This window comes from Protopterus annectens, chromosome 4.part1 (genome assembly GCF_019279795.1).
Source record: "Protopterus annectens isolate FY-2018-M chromosome 4.part1, PAN1.0, whole genome shotgun sequence".
In the NCBI taxonomy this organism is placed as follows: Eukaryota; Metazoa; Chordata; order Ceratodontiformes; family Protopteridae; genus Protopterus; species Protopterus annectens.
In genome coordinates, this window is record NC_056734.1 from 941,483,616 (window position 1) to 941,499,567 (window position 15,952).

The window sequence follows — 15,952 nt, forward strand, 5'->3', positions numbered from 1 at the left end:
AACCCTAAACAGCGAACTCACGGAACAGCTATTTTTTTTCTCAAAAAAAAAAAAAAATCACTGCTCTTTGAAAAAAAAATCACAACTTTAAAACAAACTAAAGTGGGGGGGCTTCACCCCTCACCCCCCCAACATGGGGGGCTGTGCCCCCCACACCCCACCTACTTAAATATACCAACTCCGAGATCGCACTACAGTGGAGGAAATAGCAAAGCCCCGAAGATTGCCCACCGATTTTTTCCCCTGGGAAAAAAATCGATGTTCTGTAACTTCGTGGTTTAGGGCTTTCAGACTTTTTGGTTCGAACAAAGGGCATTCAGACTTATAACCATTCAATGTGGAGATATAGACCCACGTCTGTATACATGTGCAACTTGTATGAAGAGATTTACTCTTCTTGCTACAATCACACCCCATGGAAAAGTACCAAAAATTGATTCTAAACCATTAAGTCCCTCTTCACTGTTTTAGCAGCCCTAATACTATTTTTTTTTCTTTTTCCTTTTAATACATTGCACAATGACCTAGTAAAAGTCCTAGCTGACCCTACTGCTCAACACTTAAAATCCAATAAACCTAGTAATACTATGACCTCATTGACTCTTGTTTGTGTCTTTCGGCTTTTCCCGGTTAGGGGTCGCCATAGCGGAACTCCGGTCCGCTAATGATTGGCAGTTGATTTTTACGTACCGGTTTGCCAGGCCTGAAGCACAACCTTTAACGAAGGTACGCCCATTCACACATGTCTCCATGCAGAAGATGCTCTAACTGAGAATTGAACCGGACAGCTTCTTACTGTGAGACGACAACGCTACCGCAGCACCACCACCGTGGGTACTATGACCTCATTGACTCTACCTTTCCCTTTTCCCAGCATACCTCCTAGCCTGGTTTGTTTTTTTATTTTAGCCAGCTTAGTCTCAGGTAAACAAAATAACCCAGTGATAAATCTATCCATAAAACTAAGAATGTGAAAACGTTTGATGGATAGTCCTGTTTTTCTCCTGCTGAGGTGATCTGCAACTCTTCACCCAATTCCAAAAAACACCAAACCTTTTCCTGCACTCCTTTACATCCTTCAGCAATCAACAAAAATTCATTTAAGTAATGTACAACCTTTTGTCCAGACACACAGTGCTTTCACATCCACACAACACTGAACTAAACTTCTCAATTGCAAATGCTATCTAGCAACCCATAGGAATAGTCTTAATAAAATAAAACATACACCTTAAGGACATTCCTAGCATGAGGCAATCCTCCCCTCTAATAGGTAACACATGAAATGCTTCTCTGATGTCTAGCTTTACAAGCCAGTGGTTCACAATGCCCTAAATCAACTACATGGCATCATCTATTGATGCATACTGCACTCAAACATCATGCATATTAATGTGATAATTCACTGACGAACCTTCTTGGTATGAGTGGTGGTGAATAAGCCCATATATAACTACAGTTTCTTCTTTGCGACTATGCCCAGCAGCAAAATCAAGCCTATTTACTCAAAATACCTTGTAATCCCTATATAATATCCTCTTTGCCTTTTACTGTATGCAAATTGTTGCATACCTGACTACATTCTTTTACCTGTGAGCTTATCAAGAATCACCTTGTAAAAACTTCAATTAATTCCTGAGCTACTTCCTTCTTAGGGCAGTTCTCTACTTTAGGAGTCAAGCTATCAATTCTGATAGTGGAATGGTAAGGGTGGATTCCCAGACCAGCCATGAAAAAGCACTATGCCTCTTGTGGCAGCGATAATACCCCCATGGATAATTCCCCTGAGTGACTCCATTTTGCTGACCTCTTGTGGGCTTATGCATCCATGATCTCATTGCCTGTTTCTTACTGCCAACATCTCACACTGCCATGTAGCCTCCACAAAACAAGCATTTATGCACAAACCAATTGTCTCTACCTGCACTGAATACCCAACATACACTATTCCTATCTCTTCTTGACCTAACTTTGATAAACTTCCTACTTTATCTTTCATTGTCCCTAACCACGTGTCTGCAAATCTACATTCCCATCATATGGTCTTATTTACTGCCTTCAACATTCTGAAATATGTGCCTCCCTTATTTATAAGAAATAGGCCAGCAAAGGAAGACCATGCTTGGTTAATCTCTCTAAAACCACTGCCATGAAATAAATGAAGCATAACACCCAGTTGTCCCAAAATCTAATTTTAAATTTCATTGTCTTTGTCCTTAGTGGTGCGGCCAAGGTTGCCATGAGGTCTTTTGATCTCAGAGCCTCTATGTCTGCTGTCTTCTGTGCCCCATCCACACCAAGCATCTCAAAGACATCAACAGACTTGACTCACCAAATTTTCTCCTTCACTAGCTGAGGAATGTGGGACATGGCAAAGACACATTGACTTCCCAAAAAAGGCTTGTATGGACTGTTGCACCACATCTGGAAAAATCTGGCAAAATGTTATATCCTCTGCCAAGCCCAGCTGACAAAAAGGCAGTCGATTAAAATTCAACCCTACCTGGGGTGAACAAGACCAACTGGGGCCCTCCTCAGGGTCTCTGTTTGTAGCACATCTTGCTGCCCTTGACCCTCCTTGGCTGCAAGCTCAGTTTGCCTGCCTCACCGAAGCCCTGCACCATCCCTTACAGATAAACATTGTCATCATGTCCCTCTCACAATTCACATTAAACTGCAGCAGCATGGTCATTACCTGCTGCTTCCCAGGTGCTGTCACTCTGACCTCTGTCTGACTGCTATTGTCTTTCCTCTAACATTTTGACCTCCCCATTCTGGTTCTTTTAACTGTAACTGTTTGTTTCCTTCTCTGTCTCACTTGCATCATGAACAATGTGCCCCTCCATCTCATATTGCTTTATAGAGGCCTCCTGCAAAAATGATTGCACTTGAGAGGCAATAGCCTATAACTTCTCCCTTAATTGTGACACCATTGACATTCTTCAAGGCAAAAGAAACTAATTAACAATATTTTTAACCACCATTCCATCCCCTTCTACTACTCTATGAGCAACTTCTTCCACCTTGAAGCACTCAGACGTATTCCCCAAGCTTTATTTTGCCTATCATTGCCTAACTCCCCCCATTCACTACCTACTTATCTTACATTCTCCTTTTTTTACTGTGATCTATCCAAACTTCAAGTATTCCCAATAAACTCCTTATTCATGTCCATTTGCTTTTCCCTTTTCTCTTTCTTATTTTTATTTTTTATTGTCATGCCAGCTGATAGCCCCATTTTTAGTTCTAAGCTATTATCTTGTAACTGTTTGCCTCCCACACCTTCCTTTTTGTTCTCTCTCTCTCTCTTTTAAATGCAACTGTCAACCACCACCTACTTCCTTGAGACAATCACTCTGTCCCTCTTAAGGCAGTGCCCCATGGAGGTATGAGTAGTCTTGCCTTCACACAGCCCATGCCATAATTCCTGCATGTACCTTCACTTGCTTTTCTATGTCCATCTCTTTATCTTTCTCTGTCTCACTCTCTTTTGTTTAACATGCAGTGCTCACCCAATACTAGAGTTAAACCATCTTCTCTCTTACCCAAATTTTTGAAAACGTCCTTAACCTAGATTCAAACTCATCTCCTTTTCTTTTTGTTTGTTCCCCTCCTCCTTTCAGTTGCCAATTTTAGAAGGAAAGTAGGGATTAACATAGTGCTGATGCCCTTACACACCTCCTTCCCTTTGCGCCTTACTGATTGGCATTTACTTGTATCCATCAAATATTTTGTATTTTGTTTAATATACTTTCCTTTTCCCTTTTTATGTGTAAACCCCCCCCAAACTAAGTGCAGTGGGTTAATCGTTCCCACACAATTTTGCCATTCTCATACACTGGCCTTAACTCAATACCTGGCAGATAAAATATTATTCCCAGACTACCAGACCATGCCCCATTCAACATATACTCACAGTGACTTGTACCAACACCACTGAAGAACCGAAAAGGTAAGGAACTTACTCCTGGTCCCCCAAAATGCCACAAGGAAACCCACTGCTCTTCCTTTTTTTCTCACTCCCCCCAAAAAAATGACTAAAACTTGCTTACCCAGATCTGCACAAGGGCAAAAGTGGAAGGGACTACTACCACCACTTCAGACAGGCCAAGTGTCCCCACTCTTGTCACGAGCAACTACCTCATATGAATTATAGCATTTTGTACGCCAAACATATCAAACAATTGTTTCCCAGAAAGGTAAAAAGATCTTGGTGTTAGATGGATACAACTATCACCTAGAGAAGTCAACTAAATGTAAAAAGTACTGGTGTTCTACTCGCAAATTGCCTGATAAGTGTAAAGGAAGAGCAGAGACTTTATGTGTGACGGCAGGTGAAGAACTGTTAAAATCTGCTTCTCATGACCATCCAGGTGATCCAACGCAAGCTGAAAAATATAATGTTGCAGTCACTTCAAAAGAAAGGGCTAGTTTGTCACATGATTCCTCCTGTGTAATAGTGGATGATGCGATTGCTTGCACCACGTTAGAGTATGCACCTAGTGTTCCAAGTCAGCGTGCTTTACTGCAAAAAGTAAGAAGAGTTAGGAAGAAAGGTCAAATTCAACCCTGTAAAGCAGGTCTGACATTGTTAAATGTTAATGTTATGAATTTCGAATTGAAAGGTAGCAAGTTTGTCCAGAAGAGAAAAATGGATAAAAATAATGATAATGCCATTGTAGTGTTTAGTACACAAAGGGATTTGCATGATTTAAACAGCAGAAATTTGGCTTATGGACGGCACATATTTCATTAGAGGGGCACCTTACCGTCAGTTATATAACATACATGCAATCATGAAATGTGGAGCATATTCAAAAACTATGCTCTTGTTGTTTTATTTAATGTCGAAAAAGAGTTTGAAGTTGTATAATTGCATGTGGGATTGTGTGTTTGCTTTGTTGGAGGAGAATAATTGCAGTTGTAAAGTTCGTTATATACTGTTTGATTCTGTAATTGCTGCAATAAAAAAACATAAAAAAAATGTCAATGATGTTGTCTGCAAAGGTTGTTTATTTCACTTTGGTAGAAACGTATGGAGGAAGGTACAGAGCTTAGGACTGGGGTCTCTGTACAATGTTGATATCTCATTTCAACTTGCAGTTAAGAAGCTGGCTGCGTTAGTGTTTTTGGAGGAGAAGGATGTCATTCCTGCATACTACCAGCTAAAGTCTGCTTTCCCTAATGATGGTAAAGATCTGTTAAAGTTCTCTGAGGAATGATATTTATTAGGGAAGCCAAGGTATTTCTCTACTAGATCCATGAACCAGATTAGATTTCCACCACTGTTTCCAGTTCAGTTTTGGAATGTTTCCATTCTTAACGAACTCTGTTTGCCTAGGACACAAAATGCAGTATAAGCATGGCACCGTAGATTTAAGTGTTTGATAGGGAAATGTGTATCAGACTTGTATACTGTGCTGTCTGCTGTCTGTAGGGAACAGAACAGAGTAGATGAGGCTCATGTAAGAATGAGTACAGCATGTCCACAGTCTCCTAAGAAGCGAGCATTACTCCGTTGTCAGCAGCAGTTTGAAACAATATTTTCACATAAAGAGGATTATTCATATATGGAATATGTTTCTGCAATTGCGAATCTGCTGAAAATGTAAATTTAAGTTGTAAATTTGTGAAGGGACTCACAAGGGATGTGATTGTTTGGATTTCGTATTGTCGTGTGGTTGCACTTGGAGTGTATCTTCTACATTCGCTATGTTTAATTTCGATATTTTGTGATTCGGTGCAGTGCCATTTTGATGATAAGTAGTTTCGCTCAATTGTGCTTGGGAAACCCGTTTTTGCTGTTTTGTGATTTCAACATTATAACAGAGACCCATATATATATATATATATATATATATATATATATATATATATATATATATATATATATATATATATATGTTACTGCACCTCACACCACATAACCTACCTAGCTGGATGTCTATCCCTTCACCAAGCTTGTTGTCCCACTGTCATCACACTGTCAAAGCCATGGTATACATTCTGCACACTCTTGATTGTACCAAAACTCCCTTTTAACAAAAAATAAATAAATAAATAATCAACTTACTTTTCCATCAACCAGGTCTTTGGGCTTATATTGAATAACTCACAAGCATCTGGATTGGCTATAGTCAACTGGACACTGGTAAGATGTCCTCATGGACAAAATAGTTGCACCAAGGAAGACTTTCCATAAGCTTCCCAATCCTGATATACTTCCAGTACCCCTTTTCCCATCCCCATCTCACTTACGTAACATGCATTAAAACCCAGCTAATAAGCCTGGGCAACCATTCATGGGCCACAGCATCTGCCCAAGTAAACACCTATTATCTTCTAATATATGTTTCACTTTTGCGCTCATTTCATGTTACAATATTTTGCTACTCAAATCAATGATGTCAATTAGCTCTCTCTTCAGTAGCTGTAATAGATGCAGATACAATTTTTGAATTGTAAATCTATATTTATGCTATATTCAGTAGAGGGCCAGATTTTTTCAGTCTACACAAAAACTTCTAATTATATTTCACTGCTAATTGGATCAAAAAATTAAAATATGGTACCCTTTTGTAGATGTTTTCATGGAACACAATTTGTTCTGGACAGAAGTGACTATTCAGTGTTCTGCACAGCCGTATGCATGCATGTTAAATTCACTTATGTAAATTTATTTATTTGTTTGTCATTGTTGACAGGGAAAAGTTTGAATGGATAAAACCCATATTCAGCAGAGCCCCAAGGAGAAATACTACACATTTAAGTTAGACATGATATACATGCATGGAAAAAATCATCTACACAGGAGCTTATTTATGAGTCTATGTCTGGCTACCGAAAACAATAAAACACGATCAGCTAAATATCGAACAGAAATGACTGAAACAAAAACGCAGTGAATAAGGACATCATTGAAAAGAAATGTATTGAAAGGCCATAGTCAGCCAACATTACAAACAAAACCAATTTGATGAATTTATTTTCATTGATATCCTTGTTTGCTGGTTTTTGTTTCACTCTTTTCCATTCACGATGTAGCCACTCAAGTTTTATTTGTTTTGGTAGCCGAACATGGCCCCCTTGTTTATATGATGTTTAAATACTTTTAAATATTTCTTACATGAACATAACATTTTAACACAAAAAAAAAAGCAAGAGCAAAATGAACATTGGATGGCACAGTGGTGCAGAGGTTCTCGGGTTTGATTCTTGAATGGAGTACCTTCTGTACAGAGTCTGCATGTTTTCCCTGCATTTTTGTGGGTTTCCTCCGGGTGCACTGGTTTCCACCCATGTTACAAAGACATGCATCTGGAGCATTTCTCCCTGATCATCTGCTGAAAATTAGCTTACTTCTAAGTTGGACTTTCCCAGTTAACAAATGTTAAATAAATAAACATAAACTGGTTAACTACTGAAAAGAAAACTCACATGCAATAACAGTTAACATATTCATAGCATGATGACTACAGGGAAAAGATCAAACTGTGGTGTTTCTGAGTTTAGTAATAACATGTAATGCTGATACAGTCAGAAGAAATGAATAGGAAAGACTGTTTTACCCTATGCTGAAAGAAGACATAAAAAGTCCCTGATATCACATTGCATTATTTGAGAGATACTTTGTTATTCCCAGATTTTCTGTGTTCATTATATCATGAAGGGCTGCGTTCACATCACAAAACTTTTAGAGTTTTCATTTTTTAACGAAGAGTCTTCGTGACATTTATGCTAAAATTTGCTAGTGAGTAGCGTTACAGTTTTTGCTTTTAACATGCCACTATAGTCAGCTCCAGGCTAATGCATTTGCATATTTATATATTGAAAGTATGAACTTGCTATAGCCTCCATTCACTATGTAAGTGTGAACTGCAGCTTATGCTGCCATTGTAATAAACTTCCAATATTGGTTGAATTGATAAAACTGCATTATCTGCTACAATTAATTTTTTTCCTCTCACAAAACCTGTTATTTCATGCTGGCCCAAGCATTTGTGCCACATGTAATTTAATTACAATACATATTGTTAAAGCCCTTCCTACACAATTGGATATTAACTCCAGGTACATGTATGACTGCCTTGCTCAGAGTTAAGGATAAAAGATTGCTCGACTGCTGTTCCATTGTAATTTAATATTTAAAGTTCTGCTTGCTTGCCATGGGATAGATTGTAGGCAATGCACAAACAGCTGCATGTGGCCTTTGACTAAACTTATTATCCTTGTATGTTTATATCCGGACTATATATCAGTTTAAATGTGACTTGCTCTTAAGCTGCTTGTAGTTCACATATTTGAGGTACTCATGTAAACTGACAGCTGAAAATGGAAGGGCATACTTCTTTCAAATAAAACTCAAATCATGTGGGCAGTATTAATTATGCAAATTGTTTCAGAGATGGAAAAATATTCTGTGTCATGATGAACAGTATCAATGGAGAAACCAAAATACTGCCAAACAATAATAGATCTCTTTGTTTGGGTTGGTCATCTTGATAGTATCCTAAAGCATTTTTAACTGGCCTTCCTATTTTATGATTTTAAATCATCTTCCGTATTATTGTTATTCCTAACATACAGTAAAGTTTAATCAGACTTCTCACGTAGACTCCTTTTACTATCAGTCTCTCTCTACAGACATTTTAAGTTCTTAGTAACCCGATATGCTGAAGTCTTCATCTCTTGGACATGTATCTTCCTATGTTATTTGTTTCTTACCGTACCATTGTTTTCTTTCTATCATTCATTCTCTTGTTCTTCTGTACACTTGCTTATGGTAATGATGCAACTAGGTATACTGTGCAGTATATTCTATTGATATGGAATGACATATTTCTATGAAACAATGACCTTTCTAGTTAAGGTCAATGGTCTTTTATGAATATGATGTTTTGCTTATGCATGTGTCTCTCTCTAAGAAAGAAAGTGTATTGTTATCCATATAGTCTATCCAGTTTGTTATACCCGAGTCATTCTAAGAGTTGGTAATTGCATTTTTAAATGTAGGTTAAATCATCTGATCATCTTACAGAGATAGAAATAGAAATCTTCAGGGATAAAACATGAAATATTATATAATATATGTTTGACTGTAGTTGTAATCAGGCCCACATATGGAGATGTTGATTTATTTTAAATCTTTGCTTGCAAAGTTAATACCAGGTGTTGAGCTAAAAGGGTCTATATTAATATTAAATCAGCGAATGCTTAAAAAAGCGAACGCTGATTTATCAACCCCATGTAAGTGAAAGCTTACAAACCCGAACACTTGGAACAGCAATTTTTTCCCAGTGAAAAAAATCACTGTTTCATAAAAAAAAAAACATAAAAATAAAAACTTTAAAACATTACATAAAGTGGGGGGCTTCACCCCCACACCCCCTGATGTGGGGGCTGTGCCCCCAACACTCCCCTACTTAAATATACCAACTCTGAGATTGCACTACAGTGAGGAAAATGGCAAAATAATGGTGGCAGCCAAGCGATTGCTTTCCCAGGGAAAGAAATCACTTATATGCCGTTTCGCTATTTTGCTGTTTTGTGCTTTCTAGTTCAATCAAGACACATTCAAGGGATTGTGTCTTCAATTATATAATAGGAACCTGGCTAAAAGTCCTGTGGCTACCTACACTGATAGAGAGGAGGAGGAGTGTTGTGAAATATATATGTTTAAATGCCTAAAACTTCTGAAGTATGTGCATTACAATTTCCTTAGAACAACTGCTGGAATGTGCAATTCATTTTCCTTATAGCAATGTATGTGGCTTCAAATTAGAATAGTATTGTTTTCATAACAACTTCTCAAGTCCTAATTATGAAAAGGTGGGTCACTGCTAAATCTTTTTATCTTTTGTAAAATGTTCATTAAAGATCTGTGGACAAATATGAATTTTAGTAACATGTCTTTTCCAGGATTTAATAAGCTTACATGATGACTATCTTGCTGCCCATTTAAAAATCTGTAACTTTGTGGGCAGAAATATTATATTAATTCCCCTTAGTCTTTTTTATATCTCTCTACGTCCTTAAAAGATTTAATGATATTGCACTGTTGCTTCAACACTGCTGTTTATAACTTTACTCTGTTCAGGACTGACTTTATCAGGATGACTTTTGAACTTTCCTTACTAGTGACCCTATCACTGTCTCAAATAATTTAAAAGACAGTAGGGACTCCTGTGTTTTGCACCTTTATTCGGGAAGGGATAGGAAGCAAATGCACTTATTTTAGTACATCTGAGAATCATTATACACATCATTCAATATTTGTTTGAAGAAAAGGAGAGAATGAAAATGGGAAATGATTTAATTTAAGTATGGATAATTTAGCATATTAAGTATCCTTTCAACAAAGTCTCCGCATTTTTTTCTCATGTTATGTGTTTTGATGCATATGAATGAATACATATTGGTTGAATATATTGGTGTAGGTGTAACCTTTAGTAGGCTAGCTATAACAATATTCAATACAATAAGTAGTTAAGGTGACTAAACAGTTTGAGAGCCAGAGATTCATTTTGTTTTAAAATGTTATCAAGGATTTCCACAATTTTGACAGGGGGTTGAACTACCGCCTGACTGTATAGCATTATATTATCCTGTTTGATGTAGTTTTCCAGTACCTATGGATGCTGACAAAATGTATCTTGGTAGAAGTCAGCTGTATGGTCAGCTTTATTCACTCGTGCTGTTTTAAGGCATTTTGTCTGATTTGCTTTCTCAGCACTGGGAGTTTGAATTCCGATAGAAATGAGTAGCTTGAGTTTTGCACTGGAGGGTTGTTTTCAGATTGTTATAGATTTAACAAGTGGGTTATAAACTAGAACAAGATCTTGTAAAGAGAAGGGCCTAGGCTATAAATATAATGCTCAGAAAATGTCTCCCCTTGTCTTTAGAATGATGTTAGCTTGATTATCTTTACTAATATGCTATGAGTATAGGGTGCTATACAGTGTTATGGAAGTCGTAATCTGATAAAAGATGTGCTTATGTTAATATCCTTAAAGAACTTAATTTTATTTGAAAACTGCATGCAAATTCTTTATATATCTTCAGCTTACTTTGTTGTTTGGTTATTGCAGTATTTAAGAAATCTTATAGGTGGAAACATCTCTTTTCAACTTTTTCTGTTGAAGACTAAGTCAGGACCTCATTGTAGTATGAAAAAATCTGATCAGTTTTCCAGAAAATATGTAAAAGGCATCATAAGATTGGTAGGTTTTAATGGACTCTTGTAAAAAATGGACTAGTTATTTTTTAAAGATGTATTTCCTGTTTATGATAATTTATGACAAATTATGGTTTACTATGTGAATCCTAGAAGATTTCCATTTTTAATTAAAGAACAGAATTTTAATTTCAGCTTCTCACCTAAATCTGAACCTTCCCTCTTGCAATATGAAAAAGTCCACCCATAATATGACACACAGGCAAAATGTAAATATTCAGTAGCATCTCTCAACATGCAGACAGTTCAAATAAATACAAAGGCTCTTGGAAAACAGGTATGTTCGTCCAAAATCTGAACACCTAATTACCTAACATTTGTATACCAATTAGAACATAACTCTTCTCACTACCAGTAGCATTTGAGTTACTACTTAGAAACACATTTGAAACTGAGTTTGATTATTGAAGCAAAATATAACCATGTTAACAGAAACATTTAAAATCTGTAGACTTTTATGAAATACACTGAAAATCTTCACAGACTGTATCATTTTGTTTGAAATGAGGGAGCTATAACATGTGGGTCTGCTTTCTTTAAATTATTACCGGTCCTCAGTAGAGACTTTTGGCTGTTCTCGGTTAGGGGTCGCCACAGAGGAACTCTGGTCCTCTCATGATTGGCAGTGGATTTTACAGTACCGAGTTGCCAGCCCAATGCCCAGCCTTCAACGAAGGCACACCCATTCACGCTCGCACCTACCTGCATGTCTTTAACATCACTCAACCATGGGGAGGGTACGCAGACTCCACACAGAAGGCACTCCAGCCGAGAATCGAACGGGAGAACCTCTTGCTGTGAGGCAACAACATTAAATGCTGCCCCACTGCAGGTGAAATACAGTATACTAGTATTTAATTTACTTTCCTGTGTACCAAATAGCTTCAAAATAATATGTGATGGAGTAGAAAATTCCAAAATTGTGCGAAAGATATGCATTCATATACTTTAGACAATGCACATTAAAGCATTCAAATTATTATGGTAACTGATTAATTTTAAAGAGTACATACTTTATTACTGAGCCTTGTTTTCTCTCTCTCTTTTTTTTGTTCTAGATGCTTACATTTGTGATGTCAGCAAGCAAGTGTACCTAGTCACTTGAGAGTACACTCTGTTGCATCAAGAAGTAAAGCACCACAGAAAGTTTGACAGCATGCCAATTTGCCATGAACCAGTGAAAGCCCCTTTTGCTACTCAATGCCCAACTAGCTGCTCTAAGCTTGTTGGTATACAAGGTATTTGTGCTATATTGCTCCTTAAAATGTTATAGTTTTATGAACTGTTCTGCAGGGAAAATGTGCTTACTAGGTGTTTGCTACTGTGCAGGGCACTGCTAACCCACACAAATGTGAAAACTTTATAGCAGCACAGAAAAAAACTAAATAATGTGCCCTCTGACCAATAAAATAACTATACTACTTGTCCTTTTGTGTATTTCCTCAACTCATATAGACCAGGCAAACACCTCCTGCTACAGGATGAATAAACCAAGTCATCCTAATGTAAAAAGCACAGTAGAAGAGATCCACAAGTACAACACTAACACAAACCACTTAAACAACTAATTGGAAATTACTTGCTGAAGGCAATTTCAAGACAGTCTTACAGCAGCAACAGTGATAGGACAAGCAATATTTACAGATTTAATAGAATTCAGTATTCTGTAAAAATAAAGTTAGTAAAACTTAGAACTATTTAATATAATCTGCCCCAATTAAGCACCCTTATTGGTCTGCACCAACAAAGCACCTGTAATAACCTTCTAACCCCGATATACCACCCCCTTGTAGCGCATCAATCAAAGGACTGGACAGTATAGCTATGCGATTTCCTAACTTCTCTGTAGCCAGCTTTGCAGATACGGGCATCATGAGACAATGTAGAAATTGTCTCATACTTACTGACAACCACTTAATCCTTCAAGAAACACTCTGCCTTGTTTACTCTGTCTTTGCTTTCTGAGCTGTTTTAACATCTCAAAATCACCCTGACTACTCCTTATAGAATTTTAATGTTTTCTGCAAAATGGCTGCCAATAGGGTTTGACATATTACATGACCTTGTTTTTATTTAAGCCTTTCTCTTTCTCATAATCCATTTCAAGTCTGCTTAATATGAGTTATGCTAGACATAAGGAAGTAGTGCATTCCAATGTCATTATCATAAAATGAGATTAGTGTCAGACACTCCCATCTTATATACCTTCTGTAACAGGACTGCTTCTTTTTTGAATGGCACTCATTTATGTGTGTATGTCTTAGAGGTTTTTTACAGTATACTAAGGAGTTATAGAGCTGCACCCAAAAAATTAGCTAAATTGCAGGTTGTTCTTCAAAGTATCTTTTTGTAGTCCAAGATGAATTGACAATGCCCTCCCCCACACTTTGATAAGTGTGTTGCTACTTTACAATAATTACAAGAAAAATATTTTCTGTCTTTTCTCTAAATGTCACATACATCTTTGATACTACATTTAAGCCACCTTAAAATATAAGCAGTATAAAACATTTAAAGTTTGAATTTTAGCATTTCAATACTGTGATGCTGCTTATGTAAATTTCTCAAAAGACGTGACAACTGCCTTGGAACTATTGACTGATCTAATTGCTCTGTTTTGCTATGAAAGGCATGGCTATAAAGGAAGCAGCTTTGAATCTATGTAAGTTCTCTTCTCTGCAATAAGGACAGTGGAAAACAAGTTTCACACCTCTCTATCTTTTTACAGCAACTGCTGTGCTCCTGACGTCAGCAGAACTTATTACCATATAAGATTGTCAGCAGTACCTGATTACAAATTTCTCTGTGTCTATGGTATGTCATGCAGGCAAAGACAAATTCCTCTGCAGATTATGTAATACGTTAAGTTTAAAACAAGTGGGTGGTCTTTTCCTTCCTTTGGTTCCAAGGCAAGGAAATGAAAGTTTTATAAAATACAAGCAAGTTTCTGGTACCCACAGAATGCTGAAACCAAATTGTAGGGAGAACAACAGCCTAAGAATTGAGGTAAACTGTAGGAGAAGGCAGCATTTTTCTTTAAAGAATCATAGCATGTGAGAGGTGTATTTACATAATGGCATTGGAGGCTAAACCCTTGCATACAAGTGCATATAAGGTTGTCAAAACCACACACACACACACACACACACACACACACACACACACACACACACACACACACACACACACACACACACACACACACACACAAAACACCAAACACACATAATACACAACACACATAAGCCAACATATGTTGAGGCACTTAAACACAATCTTCCTAAACAACAATGATCACCTAGGCCACTGTTATCAAAGCTATGCCTCAGCAAGCTCAAAGGTGCTGAGAAAAATCAATACCTAAGGCCATCCATACTGTCACTTTCAGTGGAGCCCCAGACACTAAGCCTAAAGCCACTAAACACACTTCCATCGACTCTCTTCATAGGAGATGCCATTGTAAGATATATTGATTCCTCTCTAACCAGGTTGAACAAGGAAAAGGCAACTTAGTTGCTTATCTGGAGTCAGGATCTGCCAATCAAGCATGCACACAAATTTTTATCCCACAAGTAACAGTATGATTACATCATAATCCAAGTGCATATAAATTATGTGAGATGTACTTTCCTGGACTATATAAAGAGAGAAATTATGGAGCTTTCAGACTATGCGTCTCAGGCTGGCATGAGCCTGTGCAGCATATTACCTTCACTGAGGATGATGCCACCATATGAGCAAAAATGATTAATCCAAAACTGGCTGTCTTTCTGCTTTCATTCTAAGGGTATTGAATATTTGTCAGCTTGGGAGGATATGGTCAACAGACCACATTGCTTTGTCAAGGATAGTCTGAACCTTTCCCCTCTAGACTTTTGAATGCTGGCTAAAACTTTGACCACCCCCATAGTGCCTTTTTAGGCATTACCCAATTGACAAACCTACTGACATAGCAAAATCAACTCAACTGATCCACAAGGTGTTACTGCTCAATGCCAGAAGCCTAAATAAGTAAACTACACTCACTCCAAGCCCTCCTCACATTTGAGAAAATAAACATCTGTGCAGTTACCGAATCATGGTTTAAAGCAGCAGAGAATACCATATCAGTGCAAGGTTTCAGTGACTTTTACACATTTAGATCAGTAGCTACTCAAACAAAAGCTGGAGGTGTCTCCATATACATTAATAACAAGCTTACCTCTAGGGTGGTCAAACAGGATGATGTGCAGGTCCTCCATGTGCAGATCACCACAGACAAAATCCTGTACCATATCCTAGCCAACTGTAGGTCATACCTTATATCCCAAGAAGGTCACAGTGCATACTTGCATCTACTGGAAACACTTACCATCCAACATAACACCCTACTCATGAGAGACTTTAATTACCCTCCATAAACTGGTAATCTTACAAGACCTCAAAGCTACAAGCATAGAGATTCCCGGACTTCATAAATACAAATACCCTTGACCAAATAATGAATACACCCACTTGAAGCCCCGACTCACTGGACCTCATGTTCACAAGTATAGGAGAATGGTGCACCCCCTTCCAATGTCTCATCCTGCATGGTAAGTTTTGACCATAAAGCTGTCTCCTTCAAAATCAAAATAAATTCCATAATCCAGTTCAAACCATTAAAATTTAGGAACTATTTAAAGGCAAATTACAAATTATTAATTGATGCTTTGTCAAAATTCAAAGCCCCTCTAAACC